The sequence below is a fragment of the Hipposideros armiger genome, unplaced genomic scaffold (assembly GCF_001890085.2).
Source record: "Hipposideros armiger isolate ML-2016 unplaced genomic scaffold, ASM189008v1 scaffold_424, whole genome shotgun sequence".
NCBI classification, from domain to species: domain Eukaryota; kingdom Metazoa; phylum Chordata; class Mammalia; order Chiroptera; family Hipposideridae; genus Hipposideros; species Hipposideros armiger.
Genome location: NW_017731774.1, coordinates 474,489 through 494,114, shown reverse-complemented (window position 1 = coordinate 494,114; position 19,626 = coordinate 474,489). Strand labels below are relative to the sequence as shown.

Here is a 19,626-nt window from a genome sequence, read left to right as displayed (position 1 = left end):
AAGAATTTGAAATTTCTTTTTTAATTACCTTTCCACTTTCCATGCAAATTTCCCTGAGCATTTATGGTTTTTAGAGGCTTCTGATGCTCTAGCCTCTGATCTATTCCTTTTCCACGTTTGCTAACTAATCCCTTCCTGCTTTCCTGTATCAGCTGATTTTTAAATGTCAGACAGGGTAAGTTGATTTCAGAAGCTATATTTAAAAAGAGACCTGCCTGCATATTTGGCTCTTTTTTGAGGCAGCATACTTAAAGAGGGATTTGATAGGATATAGGAGGCCATTTTTTATTTTCTTTTTAGATCGCGTCTGGGAAGCAGAAGCACAGCTGTTCGCATGGTGTTCTGTGAACTCAGGGCAGCCTTTCTGCTGAGATCAGAAGCTCTCAGCCTTAGTCCTGAGGTCAGCCAGGAATTGTGGCTAAAACCACCCCAGAAATGCTGAAGGAAGTGGAAGGGAAAAACTGAAACATATATTCGTTATTGATTCGCAAGTCCCACACATTTTCTGAACATTTTAGCCCTCTTTCCTGGACAAGTTCCCAAGGACCCTGGTAGGAAGCTACAGGCATACCTTTTGATCGTGCCTCACTTGATTGCACTTCACAGATATTTTATTTTTTACCAATTGAAGGTTTGTGGCAGCCCTGAGTCGAGCAAGCCTATTGACCCCCTTTTTCCAACAGGCTCTGATGATGGTTAGCATTTTAAATCAATAAAGTATTTTTTAATGAAGGTATGTACATATTTTTAGACCTAATACAATTGCACATGTAATAGACTGCAGGATACTTTAAACATAACTTTTATATGCACTGGGAAACCAAAAAGTTAGTGCGACTCCCTTTAATACGATATTCGCTTTATTGTGGTGGTCTGGAATTGAGCCTGCGATATCTCCAAGGTATGCCTGTATGATGCTATATCAGTTAGCTCTTGCTACATAACAAACAACCCCTGAACCCCATGGTTTAACAGAATAAGCTTTTATTATGCCTCATGAATTTTCAGATCATCTAGGTGGCTCTGCTGCTCTTGGCTGAGCTCCCTCTTATACCTGCAGTTAGCTGTGGTTAGGCAGTCTATGGTTGTGGCTGTGTTTGCCGCTGTACACGGGAGTACGATGGCCTCAGCTGGGGCAGCTGAGCTCTCCTCCAAATGCTCTCTTATCCTCCATCAAACTATTCTGGCCTCTTTCTCTGGGCAGGGGTAGGGTTCCAAGAGGGCAAATGGAAGTTTGTGAGACTTCTTGAGGCCTTGGCTCAGTGCTAGCATACTATCACATAGGCTGTTTTTTACAGAGCAAATTGCAAAAACAGCCCCATTGGACTGGAGGTGTGGTCGAGGAATAGAATCCTCTACCACATTCAAAGTTCCATTGCCATGAATAGCAGAGGGATAGAAAATTGGTCATATATTTGCACACATTCTGCCACAAGGACAACTGTCTTTTCACCTTTATACATTACAGAGTGTTTCATGGCTTGACAAATGTGTCCACATCTGCAATCTCACCTGACTTTCCTAAGAATCTTAGAAGGTCAGCTTCATTCTGATTATCCTTCCCATCTTACATATGAGGCAACTGAGGCCCAGATCAGTTCATTATGTAGGGTATGAGTGGAGCCAAAATTTAAATTTTATTCTTATTGTCGCCAAGCTCCATGTTGTTTGCATGGTCCATGAAAAGATGATTACATCGAAGGACAGAGTAAAAAAGAAATACTTCTTTACGTAGCTGGATCATGTGTGTCAAAAGAGTAGTGAGTCGTTTTGTCTCTGCTGCTGCTGGTTCCATGCTGCCAAAGCATTTCATGATGCTTTCTCCTGCTCCTGGAAGGGCAAGTGTTTCCTCTACAGTTCTGGGTCTCTGCTGCTGGGCCCACATAAGATGACTCTATGGATGACCTAGAAACTGAGGTCTTCATATACCTGCAGGAGACGCCTTGTGGAAGTCTACCAGTGATGTGGCAGTGACTCAATAAAGGAGTCAACCATTTAAGGCTGACTTGGGACTATATATATGAATGTTGGTTATACAGATGTACTTCCACTCTCTGTTAGTAGGAAAAGAGCAAGTATTTTGGCACATGTTTAAGTCATTTTCTATCATGACATAGGTTCCTGGACATTCAGCTTTTATTTCACTCATTCAACAAATATTTATTGAGCCTTTCTAATTCATCCAGCACTGTTCTTGGAGGGCTCTCTGTTCTCAATGAGCTTATAGTCTAATGGGGGATACAGAAAAACATATAAATATACTACATACACACATATATGTACATGTGTACATGTATATGTATATAAATACATATATACAGATAAACATGTAAGTCACTATAACATTACCATCATTCAGCAAGTATATATTTCCTACAATTGCCACACCCTAACAAAAATACCCAACAATTTCCTGTCTTAACAATACTGCAAAGGAGATAGCCCTCCTAGGATGGGCCCAAGAAATGCCCTAAAGAGAAGAGGGATCTTCACCTAGACTTTAGCTTAATATATTTTTTAATGTGTAACTAATCATCTTTGTAGTTACTCTAGTGTTCGCTTAGAGAAATTTTTGACTTATTCAGAGTTTTACTATGTAGAAGTTTTCAATGATTTATAGTGGTTATCTTCTTCCAAGAGCTAAATTGGAACTGAGCTCTTTTATGGTTGCTATTTAATACCAAGAAAAAAACAACATCCAGGTTCCTTAATAAATTGGGCTGATGGTTTTATTATGTAAACATCTCTGTATATACCATCAAGCCATAAATAATTATCTCCTATTACATACAAGACAAATCTAGTTGGGATATAATTTATAGTAAGGTAAAGGTTAGTCTTTGGTCGAAATTCAAATCTTCTTGATATCTTGCTAGCTCAAACAGTATTCTTCATCCAGGAAATCCTCTTCAGAGATGACCTAATGCTACAGTAGTTCACCTTTGGTCTGCTTTCTCAGTGAAACTCTCTTGTTCTTTCCATATTTGACCATCTTATTAGTTACTAAAAATTTCTTATAAAAAATTCTTTTCAAGAACCTGAGATACTACTTTTCAGAAAGGGGGAAAAAAAAAAGGAAAACAAACCAGTGCCCTGCAGAGTTGCCCCCTTATAGCACAAAGTTAAGATTCATTTTTAGAACAACCGGCTGGGTAATTACACCTTCTACCTGTGCCAGTTTATCTCCGTTAAACATAGTAAACATCTCACTGCTTAATTTGCTCTGTCAACCACGGTTTTTAAAAAACTGGAGCTCTCAGGCAGTTGAGATTTTATGTCTGCAGTATAATTTCACAGGCAGAGTTTCTGTTTTTTTTTTCTTCTAATTTCGTATTCTTGGCTTATTTACAGTCAAATATCTTCCACTCCATGAAGCTTAAATGTGTAGCCATTGAGATAATACACTCTTTATCATCTGTCAGCGGAGCTGCAGAAGCTGGAATCCATATTCTTGATGCTCCCCGGCGCCTGTAGATTCAGTTTGTCATGGCATTCCTACGGAGCTGTCCTTCTCTATATGCCTGTAGGTCTTGGGCTTCATAATGCTTATCGTCATGGCTGAATGAACTCTCAAAACGAAGCTACAGAATACTCCATTTTCCTTTCCTGAAGGAATTTGTCACATAATATTACTGGATAACTTTTTACTTCACCAGTTGGGCAAAATTATAGTTGGCTCCCCAAAAGGCTTTCATGCCTTGATAAAAATAAATGGTGGACTTTCTGCCCCTTACGCTACCCTGAACTTGTAACCCATGGAGAAAAAGAAAAAGGATAGATGGAGTCATACTTCAAATGCAAACCAATATACCTCCTTTTCTCTTTCTATTCAAAGGGTCTTTACTCATCTGGAGGCCACATATCAATCAGATGCTTTTTCACAGGAGCCTGTGTGTCAGTCTTGAATTTATCACTTGAAGGTGGAAGATAGAGAATAAAATTGGTGGTACAAGTGACCCTCAGCCCCTCTGGGGATATTCTGTGGATGGCCATGACTTTTAGTGTGCTCCTAATAGAATACTGATGTCATTTTAAACAGTTGCTTCCTCTACTCTGATTAGTCAAGGTTCCAGTTACCTTTTTCTCAGGGCCCACTAAAATTTAGGTGCTGAGCGAGGGATCTCTAAGTGGATTAAAATGTACAAGGAAACTTAACCTGCTTTCTTGAAATGTATGAATTAGCTAGAGCTTACATAGGAACACATGCCCTTACAGGTTTAATAGTTCAGAAGCAAATGAGGTTTTCTTTCTGTGTTTTTTATGGTAATTTATATCGGGGCTAGTAGATTCACATTGGTTTCCTCAAATTACTACCAAGTATCAATTGGGACCTCCTATAAGCCTCACCCCACAGCTAAACATGGGGTTAAGAGGACAAATTTAAATACTGCTCAGGAGAAGGACTAATAAGTTATCCTTTAAGGTCTGTTGGTCTTTGGTTGTTGTGTTGGATGAACTCATTGGTGGGCGGGGAAAAGGGTTTCTCATTAATCATTCTTCTATTAAAAAACCATACTCCATTAACAGAAGTAATTTGGTTTCTTTTTAGATTGAAAAAAAAATTGACTACCTGAATAGATGTTAAATTCTGTTTTCCCTACAAATTAAAATTAAGAAAATATAAAAATGTAAAAATAAACAACCTGCCCATTAACCAAGATTGTGTGCCAACTGGTGTTTTTAAAGATGTATTTGCAGCTAGGAAGCTGCTTTAGAGGAAGGACTTCTAAATCAAAGGAATGACTGTCACAGGAAAAAAAATGCTGTTATGTATAGAGCATTAATGTAAATTGCAACTGTCTCCACTCACAAGTCTTAAATTTCCTCCCACTTGCATGCAATCATGGGTGGGGCTTTGGAATACAGTTAATATTTCACAAGGTTACTTAGCAGATTGATATCACAGAGGCAGTGAATCACTGACTCCCCAATAAGAGAAAACATTGTGTTTGTCTATTGTCAGTAATAGTTGTTTCTAAAGAGAAATTGGTTTAAGAAGATGCCTATTGTGACTCTCCTTTACAGTCACATTCAGATTTGTGTGTACTCTAATATACACATTAGAGTATATTCAGATTTGAATATACTTAAAATTTAAACACTTAGGTATGTACTGATGATGGAGTGTATTGAACTAGTGAGAATGAATGTTCTCAGTTTTCAGCTGAGTTCAAGGGCCCCGCCAGTTTGTGGTCACCCACTCATACTAATTTGATTCCCGTTTACCTTTTTTTAGCACTTACTTTTTTGAGACTTTAAGAAATAATTATTCTATTAGCTTAAATAGAGCAAACACTAATCTCCCAACATTTGGATTAATTCAAAATATCATTAACCTCTCTCAAAAGTTAATAAACAAATCTTTGGACTCCAACACTTTCTAGAAACTCACAAATGAACTAGGAGATGAGGAAAGTTTCTTCTAGAACTTTCATGCTGCCCTTCTGCTACTGTCATCCCTCTGTGGAGTGCACCCCAACAATCATTTTCTGGCAACTATCAGATGTTTAAGGGAAAGAGGTTAAGAGAGAAAGGAAAGGAAAAAGAGTCATTTATAGCTTCTTGAGTCTGAGTTTCTGAGTGGTTCTGGTTTAAAGAACCAAGTAGCATCCCATGTCATCCTCATCTCCCAGGCTGTCATAAATTCACAGTAACTATAGTAACAGACGCAGGGCATTGTCTGAAAGCTGAGGTTGGCTGTGGCACAGACTCCACTGTTATCCTGTCATCTTGTACCACAGATTTCTACATTTCCATGCAAAGCTCTCCACATAAATGGATTTTGTGCTCAAATCACACCCTGTAACTGTCAGATAGGCAGAGGTAGGCCCTACCATGTCTGAAATGAAAGGAAGTTAGGTTTTGTCTTACGTTAGTCTGCGCTAGTACTCAGTTGGTGAACATTTAAAAGGAGAAAAAGCTGTTGGTGATAACCCTAAAATTATCTGAGAAAGCCCAGTAAGCAGGGCCACATCAGCATGACAGCTTTTGCTCAAGTTTCTCAGTGAAGAACTCAGGAAGGTCCCTTTCTGTGTGTGGAGTGAGAAGCCATCACAGCGCTTTAATGTAAGAGGTTTCTGCAGACCGGCTGGGCAGCCTGTGGGAGCTTTCTGCCTGCTGGGTTTAATTTCAGACTCTCAGCCTATCTTATTCAGGCAGCCATACGCAAGCCTTTTTGTTGTTGTTATTTCATCCTTGGCCTCATTACCCTTTGCCATTCACTTGTTGGGAAGAGAGGGGAACGAAGTTGGTTGGGGGGTGAAGAGGGAAGCTAGGTTTAGCCTTGCCATTTTAATCCTACTCCAGCATGTGACAAAAACCTGTGAAAAAGTTTTCAAAGGGCTTGCCTCTAAAAACTCTGAGCAGTGAAATGGTCAGACCATTGGGGGGCGCCAGTGCAACAGAAATCTAATTGCGTGTCTACACCTAGATCAATGTGTTTGGGACACAACTGCAGTAAAAATAGATTGGGGGAGGGGAAGAAGATAATCAATCCCTGAAATAATTTCTCTTTAACTTTTTGTATTAGCCTATTTTCACAGATTCCTCCATTCAAAACCTGGAGGGCTTTTTAAAAAAATTTTTTTATGTTCTTCTGGGTATATTCAGTTTGCCTAACAAATGGCTCTTTACCTCTTTCTCCACCAAAACACATGTCCCCTTACATTTGCTAAATGCTGACCTCGTGGTGCAGAGGATGTCCTGCGTCTTCCAAAAATATGTAAAAAATATAATGTTCTCTTTTATTATAGGCTCTGCCAGGGCCTGGTTGATGCTCCCTGTAAGTAAAAAATGAGCTCTATAAGTCAGGCAAATGAATTAGCCTTTGTTCTGAGTCAAGCTGAAAATAGATGGGTTCAAAGAAGATGCTAATTTAAATCATGCTGTATGAAATCACACACACAAAAATGACATGTATGCGTGTGCATATTGTATGTGTGTGTTGTTAACACTGGCAATTAGTTGTAGCAGCTGTGGCAAAAGATTGGTGTCAGGGGGAATGGAAGGGAGAAACGGGAGTTTTCATCCAGCGAGCTTTTCCATCGTTGGAAAACATAAATTGGTACCCTCTCAATGGCTACTGACATGTCATACAGACTCACCTTTGGAATGTTTTTGGGTGCCTCAGTAGACCTGGCATTTTCAAAACCTAAACAGAAAGAGACTGACAGTACTTGTGGTGCCAGTGGATGCTGATAACACATCACACCCACTGGTGCCGCTCTAGCCGCTTATGTCGCATTCATAAGACAGACCGGCGGTATGTGTCTGGTGACTAGAAAATGTATTGCACAACTCAGGACACTTTTGCAAGTGAAATGAATGGTGTTGATAATTACACCAGAAAAACATACATAAATCAGGATTCCTCTAGGCAAACCAGCATCCCTAGTTATATGCTATTTTGATTGCAATTTTTAACTCTTTCTCTTTCATGAAAGTATGTCAGAGCAGGAGCGAGAGGGAAGTTTTATGGTCTCTTAACTTACTTTGAAGAAGAAAGAGGAGGAGAAGGCGGAGGAGTTACTTGCAAATTATTGTACTTCAACTTGATTAATAATAACTTGCATGCACGCCACACAACTCATTGAGTGCCAGCAATATCTCTGGACCCTTGTCTAAAGTCCAAAATCTCCTGCCCAAAGCATTCTTTTCCAGCACTCCCGATCATTGGCTATACAACACCATGTCTCAAATCTCCATTACACCTTGTTCTTTAATTATGATATTTAATGCTTTTTTTTCATTTCATATGATAGTTGTTTTCATGTTTCCTCACCCCTCCCTGAGAGGGGATACGTTTTCCCTAATCATTCCTCATTAGAGTGCCTCAGTGGCATGTTTGTATAAAGTGCTGACCTAGAGCAAGTGACAATGGACTGTGGAGTTCCAAACCGCTGAGTAGAGGCATCCCACCTTTCTGCCTGCCTGCAGGTGCTTTTCAAGTATTGACTAACAGACTGAGAATTTATTGCCAGGTAGAAACATTCCCTCCCTGTTTAAGGACTGCAAATACATACGAGGTATGATCAAAACATATGGGGAATGTTTAAATAAAAAAATTAATTACAGTAAAAGACACATTGCCATTAATCCCCCTCAGAATGTTCCATCTCACTTCAAATGCACTTATCCCATCATTCTTACCACTTCCTGAAGCAGTTCTGGAAGTCCTCTTTTGTGAGTGTCTTTAGTTGCACTGTCGTGGCTGCCTCAGTGTCCTGAATTATTTTGACTTTGGGGAAAAGCCAGAAGTCGCACAGTGCCAGATCCGGAAAATAAAGTGGATGAGGACACACCGTAATGTTTTCATTTGACAGAAATTACCATGTACCAGAAGCAATGTGTGACAAGGAATGTTGTCATGATGGAGGATGATTTATGGCACACTTTAAAACACACCTTCTCTCAACCATAGCTCACACCCGACTGACTGCACTGAACAAGTTGAAACTTGTCACACATTGTTACTAAGATTCGTCATGCCACTTCCTGTATTTCAGATCTCTGCCTTTCAGTTGGATGTCACTTGGTAGCAGCATTCACCATATTTTTTTATCACACCTCGTGTGATCAAAAGCACAGTTGAAATGGTTGAAAACACCTCTATTCTCTAAGTTCAAAGTAAGACCAATTGCTTTAAAGAGTTGGCTTTTTGGAGAAATGTCCTAAGAGCCACCTGTTACTAAAACTAAGCATGGGTTAGTCAATGCATGGCTGGATTTAGATAATGATAGCTAATTAGCCATTTGTCAAGCAATGGAAGAGTCAGAAAGTGAGGCAGCCACCCAGCATGCTGTCCAGTCTTCTTTTCTTCTGATTAGAGAGAGAAGATCACAAGTATGATGCAAGGTCACTATTGTTCTAGTGGCCTCTAATTGAGGCTTGGAGACCTGATGGAGGCTTTTTTCTTCATCTAAAAAGGACACCCAGCAACATAAGCAACACAAATACAACATTTGTTTCCAGGTAGAGTAGCTAGAATCAGTTCCTCCTAGAAATCGTGATGGCAAATTCACTGTGTAACTTCAGAGCTATAGCGAGAAATGGCAAAGCAAGATTCCAATCAAGATGGTGAAGTGAGGTTTTCTGAAAGTCAGAATAAGATGAATGCAGATTTGTTAGAAACTATTGATAGTTCATTACAGTAAAAGTACCACAATGTTGTGCTGATGGGGGTTTGTTATTGTGCTCGCTTTCTTTTCCCCCACCACCATGAAAAGTTAGGAGACAGTCACATAACATTTATTCAATGCCAAGAGCACATAAATCAATGTGCCAAGGGGTATAACACTGAAAGGTGGAGTTGAGAAGTTCAAAATAAATGACCAAATGAACAAACAAATGAATGAATGAATAAATAAATAAATAAATAAATAAATGAATAACACAGTTTTATATAGAAGAATTCAATTTTTTTTTAATTGGGGAATTGGGGGATGGGAACAGACAAGTTGCTGTCGTTTTGTTCTTCAGTCTAGTTGTGGAGGATGTTGCTTCACTGGCCCAAGTTGGCACCATCATTGCGCTCTTCCCGGGCAAGGCAAATCAGTCACTGGCTTCTGGATGGCTGCTCACTGCGGTTGCTGGCTGCTCACGCTGGCTGCTGGCTACACACAGTAGCCCATGGCAACCCACTGCCACAGGGGCTGCAATCTACACCGTCGCCGGTGACTCACAGCAGCCCAGCTCCAGGTTGAGCTGTTGTTCAGCGTCTTAGCTGTGGAGGGCAGTGTCACTGGCCCTCATATGTGGGATCTGAACCAGGGCCCTCTGATGTCCCAAGCCAGCTCTTAACCATCGCACCACTCGGCGGGCCCAAGAATTCAAAATTTAATAGTTGAATTACATTCAACCTTCTTCCCAGCTGAAAAATTCTAGCTGTCACCTCGAGTTATTGAATACTGTTATATTTATTGAGTGCTTTTTGTGTGCAGCACACTGTGAGATAGGTACTGTTGGTACTGATTTTCTGGCAATAAAAGCTGTTGAGAGCCAGAAAAAATTTTAATTTGTTGGTAACTGAGGCCTCTGACACTTATACTGTTTATCTGAAAACAACATGGCTAAGAGATGCATGTCTGAAAATCTGGTGCCCTGGAATCATTCTTTCCGAACCCTTTTGTGCCAGTCCCAGGTGCTCACTTTCTGACAGATGTAGACTATTGATTGGACTGACTCCATGGGGCCTTTCTTACATTCTTGCTGTGCTCCGTGGGAGGGTACTGAGAGAGGAAACTGCCTGGCCGTTCTATCCCAAGCGGCAGGCAAGATAATTAGCTGATTCTGATTTGTGCCGGAGTACACACAGCTCATTTGGTTTTGCTTTTCACCCAACTTAAAAAAAAAAATCACACCATCTTTTATTTGGAAACCATTTAAAATAGAAAGAAAGCCTTTCATCAATTGAATCAGAATTTGACTTGGGGTTTTTTTTCTGTTCGTGTACTTCCTAAAATCTTTCACTAGATGGTGTTCCACATCAATCCATGGTCTCTACACCATCACTTTGGTCCCGGAAAAAGTGGGGGAAACACAAAGCCATCCCTCTGTGACTGACTTAACTTCCTTGGACTTCAAGAATGACTGGACTTTTCCCTATTGGATGAGTGATTAGGTCTGCGTATTGTTGAACTTTTTTTTTGCCAGCCACAGTTGTCAATAGTTTGGGAGTGATTTTGACAGGAAGCACTTCTGTGTGATTGGCAGGCAGCTTTGCTAGCTAGACCCATCACGAGTGGCCCCAGTGAACTAGCTGGTGCTGTGAATCGAATTGTGTACGAATTTATTTTAACTTCCTGCTGAAGACAGTCAGTTCAAACCACAGGCCGTGATCCTGACAGAAACTGAAATCCAGGTTCAGGGAGTGGGATGGCCAGATGGGTATTGAGTAGAAAATATTTACAGACGATGGTAGACCAGTGGAAATGCATAAACCCTGTGTTTATATAAATCTTCAGGCCACGTTCTCTTAGATATGGCCATGTCCCGCATCGTCATTACAAAGGACATGATAAATGAATGTTGTTGTTTTAAAATACTGAAAAATGCATTGGATCCACAAAAGTTATTGGAGATTACCTTTCAAAAAGAAACTAGATTTGAGGATTCTGTAAAACTGTCCAATGAGACGTATGAGTAGATATAAATTTATCCTTGACCACAATTATTAGTTGTATTTAGTTTCAGACTCTATTTAATTTCACAGCTCTCTCACTCTCTCCTCCTCGCCCTGACAGATTATTCACATAGCTAAACATACCATCAATTTCACAGCTATATACGCCGTTAATTCATTATTGTCAGTAGCCAAGGAGATTGCATTTTTTCATGGCATGCTTGAGGTCTGGAGGCAGCTTCAAGAAAAAAAGAACTTTCAGACAATGCAGTGAGTTGGGTGCTAAAATCCCTGGGAGGAAAACAATGGCCTGATTCCACTCGCGATCATATGGCTGCAGCATAAACAGAGCAGAAGCAGATTCAAATTGACTGATCTGATGATATGTTTCATGTGCAAGGCTGAGTTCTGGCCTGTGATAATGAAAATCATCTGAGGAGCCGAGATAAATGCAGGAACCAGAAAGGTGCCATGTTGTAGAAACATCCCTATATAGCTGCTATAATTTTACAAGGTACCAAAAGTGCTTGTGAGGATGAAGAATGGAAAGTTCCTGTCCTAAATTGCATTTTTTTCACTGAGGGATTTTTCAGCATCCTTCTGATCTTTAGTGTTCAAACTCACAATACATCATTTTCATTCCCCTGCATTGTTGGCTCTCAGGATCACCAATTTTATAGAAAATGGTTTTATACATGTGATGTATCTGACTCATTTTTTTTCAAATATTTAATGGCAATTTTTATTGACAATTATTTTTAATGACTATTTTTTCCCTTACATCCCAAAATTATATCTCATTTGTATTATTATTATTATTATTATTATTATTATTATTATTATTATTACTGAGGAGGGGGACAGTGTGTTTTTACAGGACCCATCAGCTCCAAGTCAAGTAGTTCTTCCAATCTAGTTGTGGCGGGCACAGCTCAGTGGCCCATGTAGGGATTGAACCGGCAACCTTGGTGGTGTGAGCACTACGCTCTAACCAACTGAGCTAACCAGCCGCCCCATACCTCATTTTTATTTGTTGGTGTTCCTGAGTGTGAGAAGTCTGATGACCCAGGTTTAGATACTTGTCTGAGCTGAAAGGAAAGTACAAAATAGAAACAGAAAGAAGCTTCTCATACGAACGGTTAGCCCACCTGTCACCTTATCGCCCAATGAGATACGCCCCAGTGCTATTTTCCACACATCCACAAAAATACTAATGTGAGGAATATTTGCACCTCTCATGATCTTAACATTCCTTTAATGAAGAGATCCCCATACGTGGCTTCACATTAGAATTGTAGGAGAATTTTGGTCAAAATCGTATTTCCAGGCTCAACTTTCTAGAGAATGAAGGTTTAGTAGGTCTACAGTGAGTGGTATCCTAAAAGCTGTCATTTTAACAATCATCTCCAGGTGATTCTAAGGCACTTTGTCCACATTCCAGAAACACAAAACAGTGCGATACAAGACCTGGTATAAATGCTACTGTCTTCACCACTGTACTTGGGTTATGTTAACATCAGGATTAAGTGAATATTAAGGCAGTTCTGTGTTCCATACTCCTTTCCCCACATGTTAACTCAAGCACAGAACAATACTATCACGTCAGAGCAATTTCACTTGCCTTAAAAATCTCCCTAATCTGTGAATAAGGGAGAGTCCTCCTTAAGCATACACCCACCTTTTACAGAAGAATATTTCACCCTTATTTTTATACCATTTCAGGAGGAAGGTATTCATACCTGCCTTGGTGTCTTATGAGGGAACTATATAATGCATGTCAGCTTATCCGTCTTGTGAAAAAAAAAATACTTTAAGTGGTTGTTAATGATATTGGTCATTATTTTGGCAGTAGAAGAAATGGAAAGAATGGAAGGGAGGGTAATTTAGTATTTCAGGACAGAGTGAACTCCAAGAGAAGGACTGGAAGATAAATTTAAAATAAATTAGGCAGAAAATGTTTTGGAAAAGTCAATATAATTTTCTCCGGTGGTATTTAATTTACAGGGAGAAAAAGGTGGTTCAGTTTTCTCAACAACCGTCACTATGGCCCATGGTGAATATTGTCCGTGGGCTCCTGAGCACATGTCTTCCTAATTATTTATGATAGAAGACATTTAACAGAACATAGAGCACAGACTGAGATTCATTGCTTTTTGAAAGAAAACTTGACCAGCCAGTCTGAGTTCAATAATTCACAAGATTAACTTCTGTTTAATTTAACAGATAGCACTGAGAGTTTGTTTTCTATCTTTTGTCCATGTAGGACAGAGTTCTAACGGAAGACATTGGGAATTTCATGACTTTGGTGTAGAACACAGAATTATTATCTGTCATTGAAAATATACCCCTGAATTGAAAATAAAGCATTTTCATGTCTGGTCAATATAATTAGAAACCTAATTAGTAGACATGTAAATCATGACATATATTAATATTTATTCTTAGTTATCATAAGTTTGTCTTATCAAACCAATTGCTCAGCAAATATTGACTTCAAGAATTCTCTGCTTTGCCTCATTACTGTTTGACTCATTCATTAACTTGGCATGCATTAAATAGGCCTTCACTGAGAATCCACTCTGAGTCTTGTGTAGCAAGACAAAGAAATAGGAGAGGAACTGAAATTCCTTGAGTGCTTACTGGCAATTTATATTTCATTTTAATTAATCCCTGCAAAACCCTTAGAAAGTTGCTTTTATTATCTGTTTTATATATGGGAAAACCAAGGAATTATCCATGTCTTTCAGTGGCCACTGGGTAGATTTTAATGTTAAAACAATATATTGTGGTTGTGAAACATTAGGCTTGTTTCAGGAATTTTGTTTCTTTGTGTGTGTGTTTACGTTTTCTTATGCTATAGTAGGGGTCAGCCTGTGGACCAAATCCAGCTCATTGTGTATTTTCATAAATAATGTTTTATTGGAACACAGCCACACTCCTGTGTTTTTTATTCCCTGTGGTTGCTTTCACTTAAAACCTAAGTAGTTACAACAGAAACCGTATGGTGTTCAAAGCTAAAGTATTTACTCTCTGACCCTTTACAGAAAAGTTTGCCAAGCCCTGTGCTATAGATTGATACTATCTCTCTACATGACTACACTACTTGATGGGATGATGGTAGATACTCATTGGCTAATAACTTAGAAACATTAAGTTGTTGCCTCGACTTTGCCTATGAAAATCCAAGTACGTGGTATCCTCAGGGTTGAGGGCTTAGTCTCCCATGATTAATGCAAGGAAGACTAGTTGGAGCCAAACTTCCAAAAAAGCAAGAGTGACCTCAAAAGTAGGTCTCATCCTAGATCTAACCTAATACACCTTAGTTTGAGTCATATTAATTCGGTTTCACTTAGTTATGCTCCAGCAACAGATGAGCACCCCACCCCCCATCCTCCCAATCTCTGGTTTATGATAAAGATTTATTTCTTGGTCACATTTCATGTCTTCTGTGGGTCAGTGACAGCTCTACTCTGCCCCATGGTCTTCATCCCCAGTGAGGCTGGAGGAGGAACGCCTCTGGGACATGCCATCCTCACAACAAAGGGAAAGGAGAAAAGGACTGGTGGCAACGCACACACAGCAGCTCTTAAAGTTTCCTCTCAGAACTGGTCACATGACCGTAGGACGGTGAGATAGAACTCGGCTATAGGGAGGCACTACAGGTTACCAGGCAAAGGCAAGGATGCGCACTCTTACAACAAGGATATTTGAATAATTGAGAGCAATAGTGATATCTACCACAGGCCATAATAATCAATCCTTCATCTGCCAACTAGGACACATCCATCCTCCTAACCATTGCTGAGGTAACCAGAGTGTGTTATATAAAACCTCGGTATTATTGCTTTCCATAAGCACTTCACTATCCTGCCCGTCTTCTGGGTGGGTGATTGTTCTGTGTTTTGTCCTGACAACCAGCCTTACCTCATCGTCCACACATGTGTTTCTGTTTTTCTTTCTGGGGTGAGTGCCTCTGACTTAACAAATAATCAATGGTGAGGTAGAAGTAGGGCCCGTCAACAGCTTGTGATTTATGCACTATTCTGAGGCACTTCATTTATTCCAGATCCGTGCCTTCTATTTGTCAGGGTTCTAAAGCAGAAAGTAAAATCACCTAAAAAGCTGCCTTGTGATACAAGCTTCAATTTCCTTTTTACAGACAGCTAACCCTTTTGTGAGCCTGAAGATGAAAGTTGTCTGTTAAATGCAGATATTTTTGGCTCTTCTGCCTGGAGGTCAGTGAAGCAGAAGAAGATATTAAAGATACGCCCCCAAACTGGGTCAGAACTGTGTTAAAAGATGAGAGGACTATTTCAGGAAGCCACACAATAATCCACTCGCACAGGTTGAAAAACTTAATGTATGGAACATTTTTGGACTCCAAAATACTGTCTGAGGAGATGGATTAGTCAGCCAGGGTAGCTGCATAGTGCTGGTTCACATCTTCCATTTTTAGTGCTCCATTCAGCAGAACTTCCTTATTTCAAAAGCTAAGCAAAAGCAAGTTTTCAAAAGCATTTTCATTACTTTCTACCTATCTCTGAACAAGTAAATCAAGAAAGTAATCCAGAATTATTTCTCCCACTTAAGATGGAGCAAGAAAGAAAAAACTTAGAAATTAAAAAAATATATATATATACCTGCAAATGACCTTCAAAATGAATGTTAATGCTTAGAGGTTGTCTTGTGGTTATATTTTTTTGTTTGCTTATGTGATGTATTAGATGAATATATATATATATATATATATATATATATATATATTCATATATTAAACATGAAACTCCTTCTCATTAAACTCGGTAACAAATTAGGAGCATCTGCCCTCATTGCTGTGAGTTAATGTTGTTCTGGGTATGCCAGCCAATGCAATGACCAGAAGGGACATCAGCTTTAAATATTTAAAAGGACAAGACCCAAATCGTTCATTTTAGATTGTGTGATTATGTATTTGTAAAATGCAAGGACTTCAATTTAAAATATTTTAGAAATGTGTTATAGTAGATGTACAAAACTGAATATCTAAAAAGTTGTTTTTTTTCTCACATAAAGAGTAAGAAACTAGGAGCTAGAAAATGGAAATTGATGTCAGAAGGCAGCTTTTTAGCAGAATCATTTCATCATCACAAGGGCAAAATATATATTAAGTAACTAAGAGTTAACTTAGATAAAGTATAGTACCTATAGAAGAAATCTATAAAAAAATTTTAAGGCCACAGAAAAATTAATGTTCCAGTAACAATTTCTGTTTTGCAAATTATTCCAAATGTAGCAACTTTTAACAGCTGTTTGATTATGCTCATGGATTCTGTGGGTTAGGAGTTCAGACAGAGCACAGAGGGAAGGGGACGCCTGGAGTCTCTTCTGGGAAGACCAAAATAGCTGAGGGTGATTCAATGGCTGCGGCGGGAATCTTCTGGATGCATCTTCACTCACATGTTTGATGATTGATGTCGGCCCTTGGCTGGGACCTCTTTTGGGACTATAAACCAGAGCACCCACATGAGGCCTCCCCAGGTGGCCTGGGGTTTACCATATAGCATGGTGGGCCCAGGATAGTTGGACTTCAAAAAGCAAGTGTCCTAAGGGCCAGCTGGACACTGCTCCCCACCTCTCCTGACCTCACATTGGAGGCCATGTAGTCCCTAACGGCTAACTAACCTACAAATCCTCTCCAGTTCAGGAAATCTCTTTGAGAGGAGTGCCAAAGAATTTGCAGCTGTATTTTTTAAAACCACCTCATGTAGAAACTGAAAAACATCATGATTCTAGATGAAAAGACCATTTTTCCCTAATTAATATATAGGCTTAATAGGCTTAATATAATTCTAATCATATGGACAGAAGAAGTTTTTTTAATCTTGTTAAAGTGTTTCTCCATATCACCTAAGAGAAGATGTGAGTAATCAGAGGTAAGAACATTTTGAAAAGGATGATTACTAACAGAGGGGTTCCCCTTAGCAAGCACTTTAGTATATTGTGGACTACAATAAATAAAACAGCTTGGATTACTCTAAGAATAGACACACCAGTCTTACAGGATAGAAAGCTGAGGCCCAAGTATTCACAGGACTCGTACCTGTTCCCAATACCTGCTGGGGAAAGACAGGCTTAGTCCGTCAAAGGTGTTGAGATTACTGGTTAAATGTGGGAATATGAGGGGTGCATCTCCAATTTATGCACGATACAAATGGAATGTTCAAATGGATTAAAAGTTTTGTGTCAAAATCACATCAGAAGAAAAATATTTATTTAATCTTGATGTAGATAAGTATAATAGCAATATTGGAAAAATATGTACATGTATGATTGATAATTCTGATTATATAAATATTAAAACTGTATATTAAATAACTAGAAACAAAATTAAGAGCAGATAAATAACTTGCAACATGCAAAGCAGTCAGATGGTTAATGTTCTTTTGTTTTTTAAGTAAAGTTTATTGGGGTGACAATTATTAGCAAAGTTACATAGATTTCAGGTGTGCAATTCTATAATACATCATCTATATATCACATTGTGTGTTCACCATCCAGAGTCAGTTCTCTTTCCATCACCATGTATTTAATAATAAAGTATTCTTCTAAATCAGTAAAAAATAGATGATCGCCCAAAATGAGCAAAGAACATGATGGACAAGCAGTTCACAAAAGGCCAGAAATGGCCAGTGGCTAAGTTGAAACCGTGGGGACCGATTGGTGTAAGAGCACAGGAATGGACTAGTGATTACCTAAGAGAAGCAAAGGAACCCTTTGATTGGATGGCGATACAGCTTTGTGATGCAGCTATATTTGGGACAGACTTGAGATTCAATTATGCAAAATGGCCATTTGCTATTACTATACTTGAACCTAATTTGACCATGTGTGACTTATCCTTAACTCTTAAGCAAAAGAAGCTTAGTTTTAGCAAAGCAGCATGCTTCTCTGTGACTGTTTCCCCAACTTGGTCAAAAATGGCAGACTCCAAGAGTCCCTTTCTTCCCTTAGACAGGGCACATAGAAATAATTGCCTTAAACAGCACCTGGAGGGCTCTTTTTCAGATATTCCAACATGATAGATCTTGAGTAATAATAATAAATACATTGCCAACCTAATTCAAACTTGATCTTTTTAAATGGCAGAGTCCTTTTTGTCAAACAAACTCTTACGGAGCTCCAATATATAATGTAGTTAAGTGGAACTTGGTTTAGGCCAACAAGGGCCCTGTCCCCTTGGCCTCCTTTGTGCCCCTTGTGGCAACCCCTTCCCCTGCAGCACTCTGTAGCCCCCTGTAACACACTTGGAACACCATGACTTCGAGGCAAAAGCAACTTCCAATTTGGGGCACTAGGTAAAAACAGTGTTGCGTGCGCTCCATAAGGAAGAGTATATAATTCAGTTTTGTTACTTTGCTCGAAACACGCAGACCTAACATGTTTTGTTACTGTCTGGGAACTGTCTGGGTTGCTGTTGAAAGCTGTTGCTTACTGTTTACAGCATTAATTGTAAAAACCCTTTATGAGCATTTATACAGATTGCCACGAGGAACACCTAACGCTTAACATTTTCTCCATATTTTTATGAGTAATACAGGAACAATAATTATTTTTAAATATCCTCATGGTAGGTCTGTTTAATTCAGTAAAAAAAAAATGAAAAAGAAAGAAAGAAAGAAAAATAACGTAAGGTACATGAAACACGTGACACTTTAAGAGTTCAGGATTTGGCCTCTGTGGTTGAAACACCAGGCATTTTAGGATGCACTAGAGCTGCATAAAGACGTGCAGTGATATGAGAACTACTTATAAATTGAGACGTAAAACAAAAGCCATAGGGAGAAGTGGGAGTATATCCTATGTGTGCAGCTAACCCTTGGATGGACAATGAATGTCTGTATTCAACCCAGAAAGTTCAAAAAGACAATTTGGACTTCAGTTTACTCTGGAAACAAACAATTAGTGCAAAAAACTATAAACAAGACAAAGATGCAGGTAAGAGGTTGCAGGTAGATGATTGCAGGAGGGTGGGGTTAGGCTGGTGGGCACCTCACTGAGGCATAATTCAAACACCTTGGCAGAGAAAGATGTCAGGATATAGCATCATGAACCATGGGATTACTTCCTTTTTTACTCCCTGACTTGTCAGGCCCCAGAATTTACTCTAAAAACCAAAAATTCCGCTACTCAGAAAGCCAAGCCTCCCAAACCTAATACACAGGTTTTGCATCTTAAAATTATTGCTGTGCCAACATCGGGACTACCTCCTACACCTGTGCCTGTGCCACTATCGGGGGTTTGCATTTATGCCCCAAACAGCCTTGCTGGCTATTAGAAGCTTGTTGGCATGGAATGACTCCAAAGACAGAAATTCAGCTTCTAATTGCCCATTGCCAAATATTGAAAGGAAATAGGATTCTCAGAGAAAGTTACCCTGAGAAAACCTGTGGGAAAAGAAATCAGAATTTTCACCGTCTTGAGAATGCTTTTCAGATGTTTCTTATGTCACTGAGCGTGTGGGTGAGATG

At 39.3% G+C, this 19,626-nt stretch overlaps 1 protein-coding gene and 1 non-coding gene across 2 annotated transcripts in view; one reads left to right on the top strand and one right to left on the bottom strand.

Moving 5' to 3' along the window:
• GADL1 (GAD like acidic amino acid decarboxylase 1) overlaps nt 1–19,626 on the top strand; it is a 159,491-nt gene that overhangs the window by 125,528 nt on the left and 14,337 nt on the right. The gene's annotated exons all lie outside the window — the stretch shown is intronic.
• Nucleotides 12,056–12,129, bottom strand: TRNAV-CAC (transfer RNA valine (anticodon CAC)). Its single transcript has one exon. It is a non-coding gene; the product is annotated as a tRNA-Val (tRNA).